This window comes from Falco naumanni, chromosome 5 (genome assembly GCF_017639655.2).
Source record: "Falco naumanni isolate bFalNau1 chromosome 5, bFalNau1.pat, whole genome shotgun sequence".
NCBI lineage: Eukaryota > Metazoa > Chordata > Aves > Falconiformes > Falconidae > Falco > Falco naumanni.
The window spans coordinates 4,403,442-4,411,516 of record NC_054058.1 but is presented as its reverse complement, the minus strand read 5'-3'; the positions used below and the strand labels follow the sequence as shown (position 1 = coordinate 4,411,516).

At 46.3% G+C, this 8,075-nt stretch overlaps 1 long non-coding RNA gene across 6 annotated transcripts in view; it reads right to left on the bottom strand.

The window, feature by feature from the left end:
• LOC121088934 overlaps positions 1–8,075 on the bottom strand; it is an 87,693-nt gene that overhangs the window by 67,181 nt on the left and 12,437 nt on the right. Inside the window, exons 3-5 of one of the 6 annotated variants that reach the window (XR_005828081.1) lie at positions 6,462–6,710; positions 3,246–3,517; positions 5–203 (exon numbers count right to left, since the gene is read on the bottom strand). The exons of 1 other annotated variant lie outside the window; for it this stretch is intronic. This is a non-coding gene — a long non-coding RNA (uncharacterized LOC121088934). Of the gene's footprint in view, positions 1–4; positions 204–661; positions 3,034–3,245; positions 3,518–6,461; positions 6,711–8,075 lie in introns of all 6 variants that reach the window. 4 more of the 6 variants (XR_005828080.1, XR_005828078.1, XR_005828082.1 and 1 more) reach the window with 4 other exon arrangements.

The following is an 8,075-nucleotide window of genomic DNA, read 5'->3' as shown; positions in this document are numbered from 1 at the left end:
TTACCTTCATGTTTTGCAGCTTGATCAAGGTGAAATCTGATCTGCTGTTCCAAGGCCAAGAAATACCGGGATGGCAGATGGCAGGGAAGAAAGGTGAGCAGAGCTCACTGGCATCCAAGATCCTGGGAGAAACCAAACCGCTCCCGTAGGGGTCAAATACCAGGGCAAATAAGAAGAAAAAGCTGCCAAGAAGTGTCTTGATGCTGTTAGAAAAGTCAACAGTGAAATATTACAGATAGATTAAACCCCAATATAATTACTTAATTTATTGAGAGTTAATGTCCTGGTCCCTCATTGACAAGGAAGAATCAGAGGGAGGTGAAATTGTTAAGCAGTATTATTGCTCCCAGCTCAAGTTCAAGCTGTTCGCTTTCCTTTGGGACTTTCACAGCTCAGAGATGTGAACTGCACAGCAGAGGTAGATGCCAGCAAACACGAACGCATCCCTAGGAGCGTGTGGGGGTGTGAGGGAGCCTGGTCATGGCTCTACCCGAGAACCTGGCATCCTTTCCCAATGCCAGCCACTCCAGGCAGCCGGAACAGCCCTACACTTCAGTGTTTCTATCATGGTTGCACACACGGGTCTCCAAGCACCTCACCGGAGAGGGAACCGTTGTTGTCTCCGTTCACCCAACGAGAAAGACTGCAACAAGCAACTGACCTCCAGCATCACCCAGCAGTTTAGGGAGGCAGAGGATCACAGTCACGGGAGGCCAGGAGCTCAGAGCGTTAACTGCTTCACCAGATTGCCTCGCTTTTTGTAAAAAAAAGGTGAAGATGAAGCCTCACAGCTCATCAAAAAGCCCAGAGATGGATGTGAACCCATGCAAAATACCGGCAACTCCACAGATTCAGAGAAGAGCAGTAAACATGATTAAAGGGCTGGGGAAATTGATTCCTGGGGAGGGAAAGAGAGCTAAATATGTATAGCTGCCCAGCTATACCCAGAGGAGCATACTTAACCTGCTACAAGTATTTGATGGAAGAATAATTGTCCTAGGAGGAATAAAGGTCTTACAGCTATGAAGAATAGGGTGAAATTAAAAGGATAGAGATTTAGCCTCTGATGGGCTCACTCGATAATGGAGATGCTGACCTGTCTCCCTGAGGAAAGCCTGTTGCTTCGCTCATGTGGAGCTGTCTGGGAGACAATCATTCTCTGGTACGGCAGTGGGCTCTGGAGGTTTTCCCAGCCCTATTTACTTGGTTTCTGTGGACTAACAGAGGTTTCCTGTCTCAGTAGCCTGTCACCAGGGGTCAGGTGGGTTTTTGTTTTATAAATTCCGATGACAGCTAAGGGATACCTGGCAAATCTATACCACTGGAGAGTCTAACCAAACATCCACCTCCAGAGACACAAAGCTACGGTGATAATAGACAATGCCTCCAGCCCTTTACTCTAGAGGAAGAGGCATTGTTATCCTTGTCAGAAAACTGAGGGACTGAAATCTAGCTTTTCTTATCATTAAGGAGATATTGCAGATGGATGTTTGCTGTAAAACATCACGATGGCAGAGCACAGAATCACGCGATCTGAAAGCAGGAAAAAAATATAGCAGTTGTGAGAAGAGGCTGTTGCGGTGCAGAAAGGAGGCTTCACTACGCAGAGGTGGTGAGCAAAGGCTTAGCCCACCCAGTGCCTCGCACGCCACTGCCTGCTGCTGAACGCAATGAGATCAAGCGGTCTGGGCTTGGCGCCTAAGGGAACCAAGGGCACTGCATCCACCTACCTCAGGCAGTGGAAGATGGCCCATCCCTTGAACATTCATTGATTTATGCAGTAAGGATACAGAGTGTTGGACAAAAACTGCCTGCCTACAACGTGAAAGGAAGCGTCTGCAGGGAACAGGCAGAGAGCAGGGGCCAAAGGCATCACTGAGACCACCTTTGTGCAGGGCGTTCTTCATAGATCTCCAGTCCTCAGAGTATCTTGCGCCCCACACTTGCAGGATGGGGTCTGTACCTTTTCCCATCTCCCCAAACCCAGAGTATTTTCTGCATGCATTGGCAAGGGTTGTCATTATAACCTGCTGTCTCCTCTGAACTGCTCACGGTCTTCTACTGGGAGAAACTATTTTTCCACCTGTTTCTAACCTTCAATCTCCTCTGCCTAGCACCAAGACAAAGGAACACAATGGTTTTGGGAGAGTGTTACCTGTTTTCTACACCTGCTTTCCTCGCCTTTCGGGCTTGTTCTCATACTCAGAGAAAACCTACCCTCAGGCCGTATCTGTTATTCATTTGCTTTAACTAAAATATCCTGACCTGAAGCGCATGCCTGCTAACCTGCAAGCATTTTAAGGGAATACACCATGGTACAAGATTCTGCTTTGCTCTGCTCTGCACTCCTGGGTCTAATATATACTGTGTTTCACATCAGGCAACACAAGAAATGTGGGACTGGAGCAGGGATTGAACTAAAAAACTTCCAGTTTTCATCTCCTATGACATGACAAATGTGTCCAGCACCATTTCCAAAACATTGTTTGATAAAATAGAGGTCACGCAGGTAGATGCTGTGATCAGAAGAGGCGAAATATGGCTGTGATGGCACAAAAGTATGAGAAACCACGAAGCGAGAAGACTTGGATTTAGGTTTTCATTAGGGTTTTGATAACACAGCAGTATGAGTGAGAAGAAGGACTTAACCATTTGCTTCTGTTAGACACTACCTGGGATCGGCTTTGCTTGGCAGAACGCTGCTTCTCCCCTGAAACATTTGTGACTGTCGCGATAAGAGAGCTCTGCAGGGCAGGGGTGACAGCCCTGCCTCCAGGAGGCCAGCCGAAATTTCCCTTCCGAGTTCCCTGTGGGAAGAACTGCGGAACACCTCACCCAGGCTGTTACAGCTTTGCACAGAAGACATTCCCAGACTGTGTAGAGATCTAGTGGTTCTCTGTCCTTATTTTCTGTCCCTCGCACATTAGCCATACTAGACTTACTTACAATAGTATAAGGCCTCGTAGCTCGCTCTGTGTGGGTTTGGTGACATACCCACAGTCACAAATATCAGGATGTCATGTCCTCTTCCAGCTGTAGCCAAGAAGACATCATTGCTTAGTCAAGTCTGCTGACCAAGATGCTCCTGTAAGCAATCTCATCCCCATTTCAGGCAGAAGGAGCTGGCTTAGCTTTAATAACAGGTCATTGCTAAGCCAGTTCAGATGGCTAAAACATCTTGTTGTGATCCTGATAAAAAAAAATATTAAACAAAAGCCAGGAGGTAGATATGAAAAGAAACTTACCGAGGCAGAGGGGCAATGGCAGAAAGCTGGAGTCAGTGCGCCCTTCGCCCAGCACAGCAGCAGCTGGGAAAGTTTGTGTGATCTGTGCCTCAGCGTGACAAGTTCTGGAAACGGAAGCTCACGATTTCAGGAACGTTGGGAACAGCAGCCGGTCTGCTGTAACAAGCTCCAGCAAACTACTTGCTTCTGTCTTTCCCTCTCTTCCCATTCTTCCTTGGAGTGCAGGAAAGTCAGCCCACCTGGTTTGCAGAGCCTGTCACCCGGCCTTCAGCCTGGAAGAACAAGCGTTTCCTTGTAGGATGTCAGCAGCACATGTTTCTTGGAGACTGAAGGGCAGGTGGTACTGCCTTATAAATCATCTAAACATGCCTAGTGTGATAAATGCCTGCTGTATTTTGCATAACATCTGGGACAGCACGGGAGAGACCTTAGGGGCTGGGAAGGAGCAGAACGTGAATGTTTTCTGAACGTTATGAATTGACAAAGACAGAGATGGTGTCACCATATGGTCAAAGAAACAGTCAGAGATGCCCAGTCCACCTCCTCTGAGGGGAAAGGCAACGGCTGGGGCAGGGATGCACAGCAACCAGAGAGTATTTATTCTCTTTGGTTTTGTCAGTATTTGACAGCGTTAAGAATTGTGTGGTCTCTGTGTGGCAGGCTGAAAGGACAGAGGGCAGGTGAAAGAGGAGGAGGAATTGTGTGGCTTTCAGATGGACTAGTAGGTTAATTCCTCTGGGGTTAAAAGGAAGAAGATGAGGAACAGCAGAAACTGGCATGGGGAAAAGAGCTTCCAGGAATTACTACAACAGCAACAGGGATCAGGACAAAGAACATTTAAACAATGAAATCTGAAAGAGTTTGAAGCCTGAGCACTGATTGTAATACCTTAGTTTGACCAAACTATCTTGAACTCTTTCCATCTATTCCTGCAAATTAAACATGATAGGACATCTCTTGTCACAGAGGACACCTCCTGTTTCAACCCTCCATGCTTCCAGTCCTCCCCCTAACACCCAGCTCCCACCCAAAGTGGAAGAGAACCCATCAGAGTGTATTTCCAGCAGGAATTTGAAGGCATTGCTTAGCACAGCCTCAGGGAGCACTGAATCCATCTTCCTTATCACACCCTGTGTGATGGCATCATCATTCTTGCCCATGACACCAGTGCCCCAGCCCATGGATAGAGCTGATTGAATCCCAGGCACATCTGAACCCCAAAGGAAAAAGGCATGGAGAAACCTCAGGAAACCATCTAGCTTAACCCTTGCCATGAGGTAAGACCAACTAGAAGTAAACCACGCCTGGCGAATAGCCACCTAATTTGCCCTTAAAAAGCTTTCCAGTGGAGTCTCCCCAGGCAACCCATTTTGGCCTTTCACTACTACAGCCATATTATTTCTAGCCTGAAAATCTTCCTTGCTGCAATTTAAGCCCATCATTTTTTGCCCTGTCCACCATGGATGAGAAGAACACTTTATGGTCTTTTTCCTTGCAGCGGATTTTTATATACTGGAAGACCGTTACCACCTTCCCCCTTCAGCCTTCTTTTCTGTAGGCTAATAAACCCAAATCCACTCAATCTTTTTTTCATAGGTCATATTTGCCAGAACACTGATTATTCTCATTACTACTCTCTGGACTCTCTGCTCAGGCTCCTGCTTTCTTTAAGAGTAGTGGCGGGGGAAAAAGAAAATTAGAAAGGCATGCCCACATACTTCTGCGAATGGGTGTTTGGGTTCACTGCATTTCTACTGATCCTAAGTCAGCACCATGTTTTCATTGGATTATCTTCTCTTAATTTCTCTTCTGTCATTCTTTTGTTGCTTCCCAAAGACATTCATGATAGCTCCTGGCTCTTCCCAACACAACAGCCTGCACTGCCTGCCTAGGCCTGGCTGCTTGTAGTACAAAAGTGGACTTCCCCACGACCTTGCAGTGCCGCACACTGGGCAGTAGATGAAACAAAGGTTTGTCAGCCCAAGCTCAAATAATGGCAAAGCAGCCCTAAAAGATTGCAGTGTCTACATTTGGGTCCCATTATTCAGAAATTTGCTTTGTCACCAGGTGAGATTTAAGGATAAAAGAATATGCTCACTTACGTACAAGGATTTGCAATAATGAAAGTGAGTAGTAAAAAGATAGAACAATGGTATTACGATCACATTTAACTTAAGAATTCTACGTTGTGATTTCAGGATTGTTTTCTCCAGTCCCTATCCCTCCAGATGAGTCAGAATTGGAAGCAAAAGGTTTGCAAGACAGGCACTTCCAGGAAAGTTGCTTTGCCTCCATTGTTTGTACCAAAATAGAGTACTACCATTGCTCCAAGTTCTCTTTTTTTAACATCTGAAACATGCAACAAAATTAATAAAGTTGACCAGTAATTGTTATAAAGTCTAATGCTTTGTAATGCTCTAAAATCTTTACGTGTTTGGAAATGTCTTCACCATCCAATCTGGGCCGTTATTCCCTGAAACGTCAATGTTACTAAAAGCAAACATGACCAAGAGTACGAGCCAATGCACCTTTGCTCTTGCTGTCTCTGTTTTTATTTCTGCTGCTATTATAAACCAGTCTGGTGTGGAACACACTGGATTCATTAACCCCCGCACAAAGCTGGCATCTGGAGCTGGCCAGGGAGGAGATATGGCAAGTGAGCCAAGGGGGTAATATATTATTATTATTTCATTACCAACAGGTGATACCCACAGGGGGTAGATGAAGGGGTGGAAGAGTGAGCCGGGAGCAGTCACAGAACTGGGACATGGAGACATCCGTGGCCAATGAGTGTAAGGGAAGGAAGGCTGAGCTCCAATTTTGACAATATTGTGAGAAAGAGAGGAGCAGCACAAACCAGTAGCCAGTGCCTTTTGCTCCCTGCAGACACTTGTAATGAGATGCCACATCATATTTGTTATTAATCTCCACGGCACTCCCAGGCAAGCTGCTCCTATACAGCTTTCCTTCATGCACTCCCAGAAGCTGCTCCTGTAGAGCTTTCCTTCACACAAGGACCACATGCAGCACGTGTCCTCCCAGCTGGGCTCAGCTTAGAAGCTTTCAATGCATATGGGGGAAAAGAGCAAGAGCAGGGTGGGCTTTTCAAAAAGTCCTTCATTGCCCCACTTCAAGGTTCTTGCAGAAGTGCTGTCCAGGGCTTCCAGCGCAGAACAGGAACAATTTCAGTTTCATTTTTTTTTTTTTTTTAATTACCTTGGATTCAGCGTTGGCTCCCTTCCTTGGATTCGGTGTCAGACGAGCTTCGGAAGTCAGCTCCACTTTCAGCTTTGCCAAAGCAAAGCCAGTTCCTGCTGCTGCAAAGAAGTGGTACGGAGCAGTTTCTGTTGCCTGTGCCAAGTAGAAGCACGGAGCTGCTCTCTGCATACTGCTCACCAGGGGAAACAGGCACACAGGGCTGCTCACAGCATTTGGATAGATGGGTAGGAGCCAGCCAGAAGGTCCCTGCAGCAGGAAAGGTTATGCACAGAAGGGGCAAGCTGGTCTTAAAATGGGGCAATGCAGTGCAGAAAAGCATCTAGATGAGCACCAAATAGGGGATAGTTAGCAACATCTCCACGTGAACCTGAAAGCATATTCATTCAAGGTGTAGTTACTGTTTTCCCAGGAGGACTTGTTAGTATTAGCACCGTGTAAAACGCTGTGGAGTAAAGGCATAAAGGCATGCTGTGCCTAGCTGCGAGGCGCTTCCAGGCAGATGAACATTTAGCACCTCGAATATATAAATACCCTTGTTATATAACAAGGTTTGAGTTATGTTTCTTACAGTCTTGGTGAAAATCGATCACAGCTCAGCCTCTCCGTGGATATCATTGCAGAAGTGCAATGACTCTCTCCAACGGCTGCCAAACCTTCCCATGCACAAGCCCTAGTGTCACCCCTCTTGCCCTCGGCTGCTGCAGTCCTTGAGGATGGTGGATTTCAAGCCTTTACTTCTGCTTTGCAGAGCCCAGGAGCACTGCTGGAATCCAGCAGCCCTTTCCCAAGCCCAAGCCCTTTGCCAGGCTCCCTCTGCGGCAGGTGACAATAACACTTCTCCATAGCGTTGTTCAGAAAGGAATGTTTTTTTCGCAGACTATTCATTGACATATAGCTCCCACAGCTAATCCTGAAGTGCTTTCTAACACCATAAAGTATACACGTTACAGAGATTAGAGCTGAACAAATATTTCACTGTAAATCATTTATTCAATAAGTTTCATATGGTGGTGGGGTTTTTTTTCCCTCTTTGGGAACTGTCTGCAAACTGAAAGCCAAATTCCCAAATTCATTCATTAGTCAGAATTGCCCATGAATTTCTCCTGCAGATAGTTTTTGCCCTGCAGGCCATTCATGGACAGTTTGTTATGAATAGCCTCAATTCAATGCTTGGTTGGTTTAGCTGCTGCAGTCATGTGGATGTGTCTCTGTTCTGAATGAAAATTCACTTTCAAATATGAACCAATATTCACAGTGAATTTCCCCCTCTGGTCACTCAGCCTGGTAGGAATCAACCTATTCAATCTAACCGGGTGGGTTAAGCTGTCCCCCTCAGCACAATGGGCTGGAAAAGGAACAGAGCGACGTCCAGTTGAAGTTGTTCTGTATCAAGGTGGGATGGGAATACCATGAAGTGTCAGGGCTGGTGTCCTCGCTCTTCCCTGAAGGCTGACCGCCAGAAATGACTGGGAAGATGGCTGCATCTACAGTGCGGCATTGCCTTGTGGAGCACAAGTATATATATTCTATCCCAACAAAGACGGATGCTTTCTCCTTACTTAATATTCTCATAAAGAAGAAACATGGGTGAATTTTGAGTCACAGCCAGAC